The sequence below is a fragment of the Phasianus colchicus genome, chromosome 1 (genome assembly GCF_987193195.1).
Source record: "Phasianus colchicus chromosome 1, bPhaCol1.hap1.1, whole genome shotgun sequence".
Classification (NCBI taxonomy): Eukaryota; Metazoa; Chordata; class Aves; order Galliformes; family Phasianidae; genus Phasianus; species Phasianus colchicus.
This window is the reverse complement of record NC_143436.1, coordinates 67,490,630-67,506,932: the sequence shown is the minus strand read 5'-3', so window position 1 is coordinate 67,506,932 and position 16,303 is coordinate 67,490,630. Positions and strand designations below refer to the sequence as shown.

The 16,303-nt window shown below is 39.1% G+C and overlaps 1 protein-coding gene across 1 annotated transcript in view; it reads left to right on the top strand.

Annotated features, from left to right (window-relative positions):
* Positions 1-16,024: 16,024 nt before the first annotated feature.
* Positions 16,025-16,303, top strand: part of ETNK1 (ethanolamine kinase 1) — a 35,119-nt gene continuing 34,840 nt past the window's right edge. The window contains exon 1 of the mRNA XM_031597135.2: positions 16,025-16,188. The gene's annotated coding sequence lies outside the window, so the exon portion shown is untranslated. The remainder of the gene's footprint in view (positions 16,189-16,303) is intronic.

Below are 16,303 nucleotides of genomic sequence, written 5' to 3'. Positions count from 1 at the left end.
CAGCTCCTTACCCAGCCAAGAGTGTACCCATCCAAGCCTCGGGCTGCCAGCTTCTGCAGGAGAATACTGTGGGAGACAGCGTCAAAGGCTTTGCTGAAGTCTAGGTAGACCACATCAACAGCCTTTCCCTCATCCACCAGATGGGTCACTAGATCATAGGAGATCAGGTTGGTCAAACAGGACCTGCCCTTTATGAACCCACGCTGGTTAGGCATCCCGCACATGCTGCATGATCTCCCTCAAGACAATACCCGGGTCTCAAGATTGGGAATCTTGGGAGTCTCCCTTCACAGAAAAATCGTAGAAGTGCAAGAGTTGCAGGATAACTGAAGCCCCACAAAGCACTCTTTTCAAAAATAAAAACAAATATCTGATGCAATCTTAGTGCTCGTAACTGTATTATGTGGTGCAGAAAAGAGAGAAGATCAATGGTCTCAGTACAGGCTTGTTATGTAACTGTGAATTAATCCAACTCATGCTCTTGATGACTAGCCATTGAAGCAAACACTTCATATTTGTTACTTAGCACCTGATTTCTTTAAGTAAAAACTTGTGTTGAGTAAAACCTGGCTAACTAAAAGTAGGATCCTGATCCCTGTCATCTGCGCTTGTTCTGAGTACCATCTTAATTCATTCTTGACAAGGTTGTGGCCAATGCAGCATTTGACCCTGTTAAAAACAATTTATGGAGCTTTTGATATATGAAGACAGAGTCTTGAAACTCCTTTCAAAGTACAAAAAAATTCACATTTGTCAAGCTTGTTCTGTACTTTTGCTCCTTTTATGTACAGGAGAATTATGATCATCACACTGGACTGTGTTGTTAGTTGAGGAAAGTACTGCTTTGATTTTATCAAGATGATTATGAACAACACAACCTGTGAAATATTGATAATTACATGTAATGATTTTTATAGAATCACGGAATATAATATCCTGAGCTGGAAGGAACACATAGTGATCATCAAGACTAGCTCATGGCTCTGCAAAGGAGTATGCAAAATCCAGCATGTGTCTGAGGGTGTTGTCCAAACATTCCTTAATTCTGACAGACTGGGGCCTTGGGGAACCTTTTCCATGCCTGACCACCCTCTGATGAAGAACATTTTCCTAACATGCAGCCTGACCCTCCCGTGACACATCTCCATGCCATTTGTCTCTTCAGTTCTACGACACAACTCAGCACAAAAGGAGACTAACGTCACTTTAAAACTACTGAATATTTTCCAGCGTGTGAAGGTTGAATACAGACCTTACTTAGGCATGCCAGGAGGTAAGGGTAACAACAAGGCAGGCAAAGACAGTGACACTACCCATCAGTGTGAAATCCCACAGCACCCAAGTGAGAATTGCTGAGTCCATGGGGTGCTGGTCTACATTAGCTAGGCAGGTCAAAAGTCGAGACAAGGCAGCAGGGTGGGGTCATGAGGTATGCACTGCAAGGCTGGATGCAGTCAGTTTACCACTGCTCTCAGGTGAAGGGCTAAGGGCCTGAGCCCAAGCCTAGCCCAGCTCCCAGACCATGGGCAGAAGCTGCAGAGACCCCAGGAGTTATTTTCAAGGAATCTCCATTTATATTAATGCTGGTCTTGAAGACTGGCAGCTAAACTTTGGAAAGGGAGGTGGAAAGGCCTGCACTGGGAGTTGACCACCCTGGGGAGGAACCTTCATAACCATCCTGCAGAGTAAAGTTACAGGCCGGTGAGTACAGTTCCATGGAGTCCATGGAACATAGAACAGAATCACAGAATGGCTTAGGTTGGAAGGGAATTGAAAGATTATATGGTTCCAACCCCCTGCTGTGGGCAGGGTTGCCAACCACCAGATCAGGCTAAATCTCCATCCTTTTAATTTAAAACTGTTTCCCTTTGTCCCATTACTATTAGACCATAAAAAGTCTGTCTCCTTGTTTATAAGCTCCCCTCAAGTAGTGGAAGACCACAATGAGGTCCTCCTGGAGCTTTCTCTTCTCTAAGATGAACAAACCCAGCTCCCACAGCCTTTCCTCATAAGAGAGGAGCTCTAGCCCTCTGATCATCTTTGTGGTTTCCTCTGAACCAGTTCCAGAAGCTATGGGTCTTTGTTGTGCTGGGGGCACAAGGCCTAGATGCAGTACTGCAGATGGGGCCTCATGAGGGCAGATTGGAGGGGGACAATCACCTTCCTTACCATCCTGGCCACCCCTCTTTGCAGCCTTCAGGCTGCAAGCACAATGCTGGCGCATACAGAGCTTTTCATGTACCAGAACCCCCAAGTCCTTTGCAAGACTGCTCTCAAAGAGTTCTCCCAGTCTGTACACATACCTGAGATTGTCACAATCAAAGTGCAACTTGCACTTGGCCTTGTTGAACCTCATTTGGTTCACATGGGCCTATTTCTCAAGCTTTTCCAGGTCTCTCTGAATGGCATCCCTTCCTTCTGGTATATCAACTGCACTCAGCTTGATGTCGTCCACAAACATGCTGAAGGTGCATTCAATACCACTGTCATTGATAAAGATGTTAAAGAGCAGCATTCTCAACGCTCATGACTGGCATCCACCCGGACTTAGAGCCACTGACCACAATCTGGATGATCTGCGACCATCCAGCCAATTCTTTATCCACTGAATAGTCCACCCTTCAAATCTGTCTTTTTCCAATTTAAAGATAAGGATGTGGTGCGGGACCATGACATAAGCCTTGCAGAAATCCAGGTCAGTGACTTGAAGAGTCTCTTGCAAAACATAGCTGTGATCTGTATGAAGATGAGGCCTTGAATTTTTGAAGGCCTAATTCTAGCAGTTTCTGATGGTGAAGAGTTAACTGCTATCACCTTTGCATCATATTTTATCTGTGGCCTTCCTTTCCAGTGATTTTCCGCTTATGTCTGAGATTATCTCAATATACTATGTAACTTTCAGTGCTTTAAGTCAACAGATAAATCATTGCAGCCATCACTTCATGTTGGAAGATTGTTTTGAAATTAAGACAGAACTAACGTTGTTTTAACCTTGTTATTGTTTGGATGTGTGGAGAAGAAGCATGATAGCATTGATTTCCAACTTTAAAAAAGCACAATCTGTCTCAGATAGTGTTTGAAACGTTTTTCTTGCGCAGGTAGTGCTTGTTTTTTTTTTTTTGTTTTTTTTTTTTAGGCATTCCTGAGATAAGGCAATGCAGAAACTATCGCAGTAGATTAGTTACACCACAGATCACATATTACAGCCCTGATATGGTGTTTGAAGTCAATGTGGTTAGAATACTTGTAGTCTGAAAGCACAGACGGTGGCCTGGAGTGAAGCTGTTGGAAGTATGCTGCTTGTTCTCCACAGGCGGTAATCCTGATGCATACATCATTAAGTGTTTGAGATGCACGCGTGCTGTGTGATGTACTCCAATATTCACTCGAGCCATATAGTGTTCATGAGTTCTTAGCTTGGTGTCTTGAACTTGTGGATGAGAACTAAAACGCTGAGGCAAAACTGAATGAAAAGTGATGCTGTTAAGCTAAGGAAACTACTAGAAATGTGTGCAAAGGATCTTGACTCCGTGTGAAATTTTAGATACTAGCCCATACTTTATAATTCACTTGGCATGAAATTTTTGAATATTTGGCAACTGTTAGATAAGCATACAAAACCATGCTTATGGAACTCTTTTGTCATGCATCAAAGGCATACCAGATCTGTCTCTCAGATGCATCCTTTGCAGCTATTAGCTCTTCCAGCACTGGATTGAGGCTTTATTGTCAGAGCTTGCTGTTATGAAAGTTTTGTTTTAAATCTATCTGTGATATTGAATGACTCCTAGAGGAAAAGGATCCTTTAGCTCATAAACCAGATATGCCTCACAGTTTCATTTTCTATTCTTGGTAGCTATATGCATTTTTTTTCAAGGAGTCATATAAAAGAACTTTGGTATGAGATAAAATGCAGTCCTCCCTCCCAGCTGTTACCTTCAGATAGATACATAGCGATGAACTGAATTAGATAGCTGAACTTTGTGCAGTTGAAAAGTAAGCTGGAAAAAGAATAATTCTATTTTAGCCATCTCAGAAGACCACATGCTCAGATGTGCAGAAGTACTAAAACTCATAACTAGTATTGGACTGGACCTCGAATGGGTTATGCTTCTGCACATCTTTTCTCACTCCAATCTGCCATGACTCCAAACAGCATGACACAGAATTCTAAGTACAGTTAACAAGCTGCTGTTTTCCAATTCTCACTCTGATCAGAATAAACCAGCAGGCAAATGCCTGGAATTTCTTAGAAATAATATGCTAATCTATATTTAAAGCAAAGAGCAAACAAACACACGCATACACACACAGAGTCACCACTGTTTTTGATCTGAGTGTCTAAGACAACAGATACCAAGCTTCTTGTGATTTAACTGTGTCTGGGTATGAAGGTTTCCTTGGCTGTTTTCAGATAATGTGTAGCTAGTTAACTTGTGAGTTAATTATTTATTTTATTATTATTACTTTTCTCCTGGTTAAAGAAGATCCAGTTAAGTATGTGTATAGAATACACTTAATCTTTGAAAAGCAACCACTGTGAAACATTCTTCTTACTTAGATTCAGGAGAGGAAAAATAAATCAGATACTTTGTCTTAATAGTAAAGTCAAGCTTAGCCTTAACTTCAAGACATTTCTTGTCCCCATTACTCATTTTTGAAGGCTTTTTCAGAGCATCAATACATAGTCAGAAATTTCTATCTGGAACACCAGTAGCAGCTTATACCTATTTTGTGCATACTAACATTGTCTTTTATCTTAAATAGGTATCCTAAAGGGAAAAGACTTCTACCCCAATACTTTTGTAGAATGTGACTCTACCCACATACAGACTTTATTGTACTAGATGGAACTTGCTAAGATCCAGACTCTTCTTACAAGGGAGTAGGGGTCTCCATTTACCTTGTCATGTTTTTATTCCTTATCCATACTTGTTTTAGTTTTTAACATGGAATCAGCACTGTACGTGGTCTTTCTGATGAGGTCTCAACAGAAACTAAAAGCTAATATATGTGTGTTCTATACATGCAGCACCTGTTGATACACGGCTATGCTTGTCTATGGGAAAACAAAACAACAAACAATTAAACAAACAAAACAAAAACAAAAACAAAAAAACAACCTCTGAAAGTTATGCAGAACTCTCTAAGGACCTGCATTTCCTCAGCAGCCCGTGAAGGCTCATTAGGAGAGAAGAAAGGCTCCATGGCAGAACTCCCTCTTTCTGTCAGATCTCTGTGCTGACGTGTGGGAGGATGTGTCCTGAATGTTCAATGTAGAAATGGTGAATAATTCTTACAATGCACCAGGCTAAAAAAATCAAAGCATACTAGAACTAGAATTTATGTAGGACTATGTGAATACTTGAATACAATCACTACGTATTTCTACATACATTTTAACATAAACACGATTCTCTCAGTTATGAGTGTCTGCTTGTGTGTTTGTAGAACACCAAAACTAATCTGATACCACATGGTATGGGCGATCCACCCTCCTGCACTCAATGCTATGCAAGAACCAGAGACTTTTAAAAAAAAAAAAAAAAGGTGAACATATTTCTAATAATCCATTAAAAAATATGCAGTGCATACTAAGATTTGAAAAATTCTTTCCTGACTTCTGACAATTTAGTTTATACCTGACAAGAATAAGATTTAATTACTCTTATCTTTATTATTCTTGAATTAGCATGTGCAGTAACTGCAGATATTATTATCAGTCATAAAATTAGTCAGCCACAACATTTAGGTAAAGCGCCCAAAGCACTGTTTTCCTTACTCCTATGACAGTTAAGAATGCTTTTCTTTTATTTATTCTAAATTCTTTTGACCTAAGTTTTATTGGAGTAAATTCCACGCTTTCCCGATAAGGGACATAAAAGTTGTGATTAGTTTTTCAAACATAGCCTATGGAAACATTTTATCTTGTTTTTGAACTGTTTGTACTGATTTTATTCACTTTGTGTCCACACAGAAACATCTTTTGCTCACGTAAAACTGCAATTAACTTCAGGGTTTTGTCAAATTGGGTCAAAGTCATACGAATTGCCTCTCCACAGCTACAGCCATGGCTATTTCAGCTGCTTCTTGAACTTCGAGTCTAAACCTCTCCACTATGTAGCTTTCTTATATTTCTTTCTGTTTCTTCTTAAAATTGTTTCCTGATACAGTATTCAACACACCCACCTCCAAAGAAAAGAAAAGAAAGGAAAAGAAAGGAAAAGAAAGGAAAAGAAAGGAAAAGAAAGGAAAAGAAAGGAAAAGAAAAGAAAAGAAAAGAAAAGAAAAGAAAAGAAAAGAAAAGAAAAGAAAAGAAAAGAAAAGAAAAGAAAAGAAAAGAAAAGAAAAGAAGCACACCACAGCTTACTACACATTATTTTCTAACCTTTTTCTGCAGCTTTCAGTAAATACATCAAAAATGTGCTTTGTTCTTCTTTTTGTGTTCTGCTCTGTGATCCTTCTGCTATGAAATTCAGATTTTGCCAAACTCCATTGCAAGGTACAACCTTTTAATTATGAGCTTTTCTTTATAAAAGAAGCCTCGCTCTTTTTATGAAAACATCTAGTGAATTATTACAATCAGATTCGAACAACAGGGTGAGGAAGGAATACTGAAAAACACCACAAAGATTTTCTTTCTGCTTTTTTGGGGAGTTTTTCTTTTGTGTTTTCTTTCTTTTTCTTTTTTCTTTTTTTTTTCAAAGGAAAGAAAAGTTAAAATACATCAGAGAAGAGCAGAAACACATAATATTTCTGGAAACAATTAAAGTTTGCTTTATAAAAAAGTAAGCAAAGGAAATGTTATTGTAGGAGAAAATATTTTCTGCCAGATGTTTGGTTTCTGGCACCAACTCTCATGTACACACAAGATTTAGAAGAACTTTTCCTTAAATACCATGAAAGTTACAGTAGATGAAAGGAAGGGAAAGAAAGAAAGAAAGAAAGAAAGAAAGAAAGAAAGAAAGAAAGAAAGAAAGAAAGAAAGAAAGAAAGAAACCCACCAGAACTACAAATATGTTGTGACCTCAAATTCATCGAAGTGTTTTAAAGTTAATTGCTTTTAAGTGTTCTGAAAGTTCAGACATTTGGGTTTATTCCATTTTCCTCCTTACAGGTCCATGTGTGGTTCTGGCTTTAAGATAGGCTGTGGCTGTGGTGAAGCTGTTCTGGGAACACTTAGGGATCACACAGAGGTTGACCTCGAGCCAATGATTTTGTGCAATTAAATTGAGCGAAGTAAAGCAAGACAATGATTTACTGAACTATAACTGACCGCCACAGAAGAGCTGTCTCATGACTTCTGCTTTTCCACTGTTAAGGATCTATGAAGGATGTTGCATACATATCTAAATTCTGAGCAGTTAATCCATGCAATTGCAGGATTGGCCAATCTACCTTGCAATCGTTCCTTCAGTATTTCTGCTTATGTATGCTTGTGTTTTTCTGCAGATTAAAGCTTCCTGTTCCAAAAGACAGTGGGAAACAGTTGTAAAGATAACCAGGGTCTTTAACAGTCATGGTAGAATAAGATTTTAGAAATGTTTTTGCAATTTACTCATCATAAAATGGCTGTAAGTGGTACATTTGATTAAATGATCAATAACAGCACAGTAATGGCTTCCCACTGTTTCCTTTCCAATGGAGGTATTTGATGTTGTTTCCAGAAAGATGCTCATAAAGCACAGACAGGAAGATACCTACCAGGAAAATCTATTAGAATGTAAACTATTTCAAGAGAAACTCCCCAGATATCTCTACTTTTTTATGTATTACAATATTACTTGTAAAATACATTCTGAAAAACCTGCTGAATTGCTGCTTTGCTTATTGCAAGCATTCTTTTAATTCTGCAGATTAAATACACTGTTACAAAACATGAGAAAAATGAAAAAGTGCTTTTTTATTATACAAATGTGAGTTGGATCAGGAAAAAAAAACATTCCCCTGAGAAGTATCACTTCCAAAATGCAGGGGAAAAAGAAAAAAAAAGCATCTCAAAATTAGTGATAATTAACAGAGCTCTCTGACGTGCAGTTCTTTAAAACTTAAAGATGTACAGCAGACGGAGACAGGATATCGAATATCAGTAGCAGAGCAGCGGGAAACTTTTTCCACTGGATGAAAGGGATAAAAAGAAGAAAAACAAGTCTTGGCCTCTCGCTGCTCTAACTGCTGACTAAGCTGCCGACATACCCAAAGCCAACTGTAATGAAAACCAGGGAAAACAATATCTTCTAAACAAAACAAAACAAAAATAAAACCTGCAACTAAGGTAGAAGCTTAAAGTCAACGCAAAAACGCAAATCTCGAGTAATATTGATGCAGGGGAAAGGTGTATCACAGAATGGGAGCAGAAGGTTGCAGTTGCAACCTGCCCGTGAAAGATGATCTGCGGTGCTTCAGGCTAACCGCAGCCTATGCGGTTTGGGGCTGGGAGGACCGGCTGACATAGAAATGCAAAATTCCAGCGTGTAGGGAAAAAACAAAGTCATTGCTCCTCTCCAGCGGTGATTTGCAGAGAGGGGGATGAGGCCGGAATGAATATTCGTTCCTTTTCACATGTTAAAAGTTCTGCTGATTGGAACGAACCAGAAAATTTGTCACATTTTCAAGCGTAAGGACTGCGGAGTCAAACCTGTTGTGCCAGCTAAGATACTTTGAGGCAAGACGGGAAAGAAACAATTCAGGAAAGCTGGTGATCATTAGGAATGTGTTTGTTTATCCGGCAATGAGGTTTCCGGTTCTCTTTCAAGGTGACTTGATAGAACTCAGAATGCTGCTTGTGAGACGCGATATTCTCCCAATAGCAACTTCTGTTACACTTCTCCTTGTTGCTCACCCTCCTGCCTGCTGCTGGTTGTCTGATCTGGCAGGAACCGGCGAGCCGTCCTCCTCTTCAGTCCTCTCTGCTGCTGCGATTGAATTCTGCAGCCCTACAGAGCAGAGCACAGACTTCCTCAGAAGTTGGCTGTGTACACTCAGCAAATCTTTTGTAGCTTCATTCCTTACTCTTCCTACTGCAAACATGTAGCTTTATTGTCTCTAAACTTGAGACTTTATGTTCCAAGCTCTCCCTTACCAAAGACATAAACAAAGCTGACTAACTTGACGATGTGCCATGCATAGCAGCAGATGTAGATAGGGAAGTTCATAAAAGACATTTACAACCTGTGATTAAATATCAGCCGATTCTGAGGTGCTCTTCCATCTACCGTTCTTCTTTGGCAAGCCCTCTAAGGAGTAAAAGCAATCTGTAAGTTTGTAATAGGCGATACTAAAAACCAGAAATCTTCAGGACTTCCAAAAGCATGTTAAGGTGGTGGCCTACAGCCTGTAGTTTCAGAATAAAAATTTGAGTCTGCCTCTGTGAAAGTCACATTTGCTTTCCTAGGTGCATGAATGGTCCTTTGTGGTCCCCTTGGCCAGGGCCTCACCTCCATCAGTCTCTGTGCAGGCTTTGGGTGCAGGGCCCTGGATGGCCCAATTGCCCCCAGGCAGCTGCCAGCCCCTGCTGCCCCCCACCAGGCCACAGAGGTGGAATTTGCACCCTCTTTGGTGGGGTGAGGGCAATGAGAGAGCAGAACTGTGAACTTTAATCAAAGTACATGTGACAGTACAGATGTACCAGTACACCTGCTCTGCTTCATTTGGCTCCCAGTGAGGTAAATGGTTGTTTTCCTGGTGACTGCGATGGGCACTGAAATTGGCTGTGCAAAGTTCTTCTCCTTGCACATAACTGATTTTAACCAGACTGTGCTAATCCCTATTGTGTTGGCATGCAACAAATGAAAACTGCTCAAAGGAGAAGACTAAAAGCAGAAAGGAATCTGGGAAAAAGCTGAGACAGTGAAAAGCAAACACAAGTAGCAAATGCAGAGATTGCAGGAAGAAAAAGAGGAGTTCCGGAGAAGGAAAATTACTATAGCACCACAGACTAATTTTGGGTGTTGATGTTTCCAAATCCATTAAGAATCCATTCAAATATGCATTATATTCTAGTAGATTATATAATGTACTAGAAAAACTTGTGGGGGGATCAATATAAAGGCAAAAGAAGCAAAGTCTGAAGAGGGGATACTAAATTAGATTACAGAATCTGATTTTATTCCAGAGTAACTGGGATTATGCACCATTCAAAAATGAAGAGAACTCTCCCTTCTACCCACTTGAGAAGTGGTAAAAATAAGAAGAGGAAAGTAAAGAGATGATTAAAAAAAAGGGGTATTTCATAAATTATCTCTCTTTCAGTGAGAAATAAATCATTTTTTTTGTATAATCTATTCAGTAATTCCCAAAATTATAGGATTGAAAGCTATGTTTGGGATTTAAAATCCCAGTGAAATTCTAAAGCTCCTCCTACAGTCATGCAGGGAGGACAGACACAAAGTCTGATCACTTCAAACTTAATCCTGTAGGAAATATCCTATAAACCCATGATGAAAGTAAGGCTTAAGAGAAATGATACAAAAAGAGAAACACACACACAAAGTAAAATTAAAATAAAGTATATATTCAACTTGGAATCTAGTAGACAGGTACCTAGATGTGCAAGCCATTAGAAATCTTAAAGAAAGGTTGTGGTGGTGTTGCCCCAGAGTCCTGTTTATCCTTCAGCTTGATGCAAAGGAGCTGGACAAAAGTGACAACACAGCACTATTTCTGCATAATTCCTATGATTCTTTGATCCTTGACTTCTTGAAACTACCAACAAGAAGGTCACTAAGAACAATGCCAGTTTATTAATTTCTTCTCTCATTGACACAGAATGACAAAAAATGACAAAAACTTCCTGCTCTTTGCTTTCCTTTCTCTCTCTGCATTCTTCTTTTTCCTTGTGTGAGTGTGTCTTTTTGTTACTTTACTACTGATTGTTCCTGAATTGGTACATTTGTATTTGATAACTGCACTCTTGGTCTCTCAAGACAAATCTGTAGATATTTTTTTAAATTGTTTTAATTTACTTCACCTAACTCCCACACATCCTTTTTATGCTATTATATTGATTTGAGAGGAGAGAAAACAATGGCATTTTTTAATAGTACCTTAAAAACAAGAATAAGGCATTCCATGCTTCTTTTGTAAGTTAACACAATATTTAAATGCACATTTGATATTGTCTTGGTTCACAGAGAATTCTTCTGTGCAAAGTTTCAAATTACCAAAATGTCTAACTTTTCCTTTGAGGAGGATGTTTGGTTAGTCAATAAAAAATTAGAAAAGCTTACATTTCTAAAAGATATAAAAGCCATTAAACTCCTCCTTTTATATTGCTCAGATGAATTTATTCTTGCATGTGAGGCATCATAAATACACCCAAGCAGACTCAGTTTGGATACCTATACAATATCTGTATTTGTTGCCCTTGAAAAAAGCATCACAATATGGTAAACCACTGGATGTGTGTACAGCCCAAGTTCAGATCAACCAACTTTTAATTACTCTTCAAATTTTAAAACACAGATTTTCCTATCTGTAAATAAACACATAATCTGGCCTTAATTATGATTTTGTGCTCCTTTATCTAACCTATACTTCTCAGTACAGTATGAAGGTTTTCTCTCTTTATATCCACAGAATATAATGTTTTTATAGTTCACCCCCCACAGGCACTGAGAAATCACAGAACCTCTTGCTGAGCAGCTCATTGTGACTTAACTTAAGCCAGTATTTGGCTCTCCTGATTTAAGCAGACTTTGTCTCTTCAAATAACTGTGAACAACTTAAATATATTTCAGTATTTTGCTTAGTTGAGGCCAGGTTTCCTGCAGGATGTGTGACTGGTAACTATCCACAGTGATTCAGCCTGCAGGTCACAGACTCAGAGCCAAGGAAGAATAGAAGGAAGATGTCTGTGCGCTCATCTGAAGCAGCCTTGGATGTAACAAAGCCTATTTTACAGATGTCCAGACTTCCACTAGCAACTGCTAAGGTTTCCAGGTGAAACCCTGAAAAACTGAAAGAGGTGGAAACCACTGAACAATTTCAGAAGAACTCACATCTGTTATAGAGATTAGATTATGCCCAGCATAACTCCCATAATGGAAAAAAAAACAGGGCTAAGATAGCCAGGACCTGGGTTATCGTGTAGAATGTGTCAGGTGTGTGTCACTAATTGGAAGGCTCCTAGAAATTAAGTCATAAAACTGTAACACGCACTGAAAGTTTTACTCTATCAAAATACTCTTTCAAAGTATGCTTGAAAAAGCTATAATTCATTACTTTGCCAAGCAACTTACACAAGAGAAGAGTTTTTTACTATATAAATAACATATTGAACTGTTACTATCTTAGAGAAATTTATAAACTGTCAAGATTTTTATAAAATGATATAATTCAAGCTAGTATTCACCAAGATTAAAATGAAATGTTTACAGAACACAATAAGCATACGATAGAACTATCAACTTTGTGTGCTGGGAGCTGATGCTGGTAAATCAATACAGCTGCTAGGGCAGTAGGCATTTTAAAAATCAATATAATAAATAAATAAATATGAGTTGACTTACACTTTAACACTGTGTGTGCAGAGATGCACTTCACCTTGACACAAATAATACATGTTGGATAACCACCAGAGATGACATTCTTTAAAGCACTGAAGAAATTACATGATCAAAGGACTGGACTGGAACTCAAAAGTTATTTCCAGGCCCACTGAGTGACTGATCTAATGGAAAGTTTAACCTTCTTATGACTCGGTTTTTCCATCTGTAAGATAAGGACACTATAAGAACAGTATTTGAAAACTCTTCAATAAGCAAACTATTATCAAAATTAACTATGGCTAGAAATGGTACATTTCTGACGATAGTCATGTTTATGCACTGAATTCTCCTGAAGCAATTATTGAATTATTGGGTTTGAAAAGCAGCCAGGAGAACTGCATCTGGGAAGTTGAAACTGGTTCCAAGCCTGTTATTTCTCTTTAAAACTCCTAAAGAGCTTACAGCGTATGCAGTGCTGACCTAAATGCAAGGTGAAAAATGTAGAAATAAATGAAATGGCACAACGTGGTCTCTGATTAGTAGAAGATGGAAAAAGAGAATGGCAGAAAAACCAGGATAAGCAGCTTAAACAGGCTGTAGGTAGCCAATGCCCAGTCTGGCTGGTGGAGACCAGCTTGGGAGAGAATTAATACATCCTGTTTTTTTCAGTTCCATGTTGAATGCATCTATAAGGTCAGCCTTAGGATGGCTTTAATTTAATATGATGTGTTTAAAAAAAAAAAATGCAGATATTAAGGGAAAACACATTATTCAATTAACTTCAAAGTCTTTACTTCATGTAATATCAGGTCTTTCTAAGAACAAGTCTGCAGCTGACCTGAAAGGTTTGTAGACTCTAAGGATCCCAATGGAGTTCTTAATAATGAATTGCAGTTTGTAGGGTATAGCTGTCAGGAGGAATAAAGAAAAGTAATTTTTTTTTTTTTCTAAAAGAAAAAAATATACCACAATTTACACAATATACACAAATTTAGTGAAAACTTTGAGTAAGATTCCCAGTCTTTAGAAAATATTTTCTGACATTTAATTTGGACACAGAAAGAATTTGCAGGAAAAAAGATAAAAAGATAAAGACAAGACAAGGAAACAGGGCTAGTATCTGGCTCTAAGTTACCCTGAACTGTTTTAAAATAGGAATGAAGAATATCTCCATGCACCTCGAGGACAAGCAAAAGGGATATACCTTTATATCACGAACTTCAAGTTCTGCTTCCTTAATTCTCAAACAATCTAAACACCATGACAGATCCAGCTTCTCCCCTTATGTTTAAAATACATTCACAGCCAATTTCTGGAGATTTAGTCAGATTCTGGCAAATTAGCAAAGTTTCTTGGAGTCAACAACTGAAAGTAATATGGCTTCTGGCAGGAGTAAGTATTATGTTCTGCATTAGTGTGATTGAATCTCTGTTTAGACCAGGTCATGCGGAAGATGGAGCATTCAACTTTCGACATTTTATTTTAACAAAAATGTCACTTTGCCCTTATTCCGTAAGCAAGTCTTAGTTTATCATCTACCTTACTGCGTGAGCAGAAACAGAGCACACTGTATATCACATCTGATCAGGTAGAGTGATATACTATGCTAGTATTAGTACTAGTGCTAATTTATATGACTAAATAATGTATAAATGATGAAGTCTGTAAATGTGTTTAAGGAAATATATATTTTTCAATAATAAAAAGAGTTTAAACTTTTGGTGTTCAAAGAAAAGTGCAGGGGACTAATGGAAAAAATGGGTAAGGCAGTACATATAAAAAGATAGATGCAAGATCACAGGAAAGAGTATTACAGAACTTGGAATAGCTTCTTTTAGGGAACAGATTTAAATAAAGGCAAGCGAAAAACATATTATTTCTAGAAATATACTGAAGCTGTAACATTTAGATGTTTACATTTTATGACACTAGTGACTCTAGAAATTTGATATAGACTCCATATCTTACCCTCTTACTTCTTGATAGAAAAAAAGGCTATTAATGCAGAATAACATTTACACTAGTAACACCAATTCATAAACATATTTTCATCTGAAATCAAACAGAAGGAAATTTTGCTTCCTGAACTCCTGCAAAGACAGATTCCTGGCTCTAGAGATTTTAAACATTATTCAGGAAGGTCTGAATGAAAGTCCAAGTAGAAGAGAACACTAAGAGTAATGATAACAAGGAGTAAGAGAAAAGAATATCTAAGAAAGGAATTATTTTTAGTTTATTGACCATTTCAAATGTTGAATTCTGCTTGAGTGGAGCATCAAACAGGTGAGTGAATGGAGAATCGTAAGATAAAGTGACATGTACAGTAGCAATAATGGGAATAGAAGTGATGGTAAGCTCTCTACTCAGAGATGCAAAACCTTTCACTGACAAGACAGCAGTTCTTGGTAAAGACAGGACGTCCCCAAGTAGATGGTGGCAGTATTACTGATGCACTGCAGTTCTGGAGAGGAATGTGTATCAAATTAATGAGAACTGAAACTGAAACTAGCCATTTCCCTCACAAACTGGCCATTATTCACCACACGGATCAGTACAAGTTAGAGGCCGACCTGCTGGAAAGGAGCTCCGCAGAGGAGAACCTGAGTGTCCTGGTGAGCAACAGGTTGGTCATGAATCAGTGGCATGCCCCTGTGGCCAAGAAGGCTGATGGTATACTGAGGTACATGAAAACAAACGTGGCCAGCAGGTCAATGGAGGTGGTCCTTGTCCTCTACTCTGCCCTGGTGAGGCCACATCTGAAGTACTGCATCCAGGTCTGGGCTCCTCTGTTCAAAAAATACAAAGATCTTCTAGGTCTAGAGGAGGGTCACAAAGATGTCTAAGGGCTTGTACCATCTCCCTTCTGAGAAAAGGCAGAGACACCTGAGACTGTTCAGCCTGGGGGCTGAGAGGGGATCTCATCACTGCTTATAAATATCTAAATTGTTGGAGTTAAAAGAATAGGGCCAGGCGGTGGTGGCGTGCAGTGACAGAACAGGGGGCAACAGGCACAAGCTGCAACACAGGATGTTCCATAGAAACACAAAGAAGAAATTATTTTTTGTGAGGGTGACAGAGCACAGGAACATGTGTCCAGAGAGGTTGTGGAGTCCCCTCTGGAGATATTCAAAACCCATGTGGACACTTTCATGTATGGCCTGCCATAGGAAGCCTGCGTTAGCAGGGGGTTGGACTCCATGATCTATAGAGGCTCCTTCCAACCCCTATGATTCCGTGATTCTCCTGTTCATCTTTCTTAGGCTGACTGAATAAACTTGATTGAGGAACTTCTTGAGTTTCCAGCGCTGCCTACAAAGGAAGATCTTGGAACGTGATGACAGGTGCAGGTACTTGTGGGAATATTATGGGTAATACAGAAGTGTTCATTTATAAAAATAGAATCATTGGGATTTTATTTTATTGGTAACATGCTGTATTTAGGTATAGCCTGGGCTTTTATTTTGGCTGAAGGCTAGATCACAAACTGCCTCCTAAAAGCCTGGGAGCGGCATTGTTTCCACGATAAAGGAGAGGAAAAGAGCAGGAGCTCTCTGTACCGCTTGTGGGAAGGGCGATCCGCACGGAGACGTTTGAACAGGGCAGACGCATAGCGCGGTACTTTCTCAGCGCCCACGGGGATGCAAACGACAACGCGAACAACCGGCTGAAACCGCAGTAAGTGGAGCAAGGCGGCGAGCAGGTAAACACCCGCAGGGAAAAACGAACGGAGCGCGTGAGGGGGGGGGGGGGGGGGGAGGGGGGAAGTCTTACGAAGGCTAGCACAGAAATTACAGGCTAAAAATTAACCGCGGTGG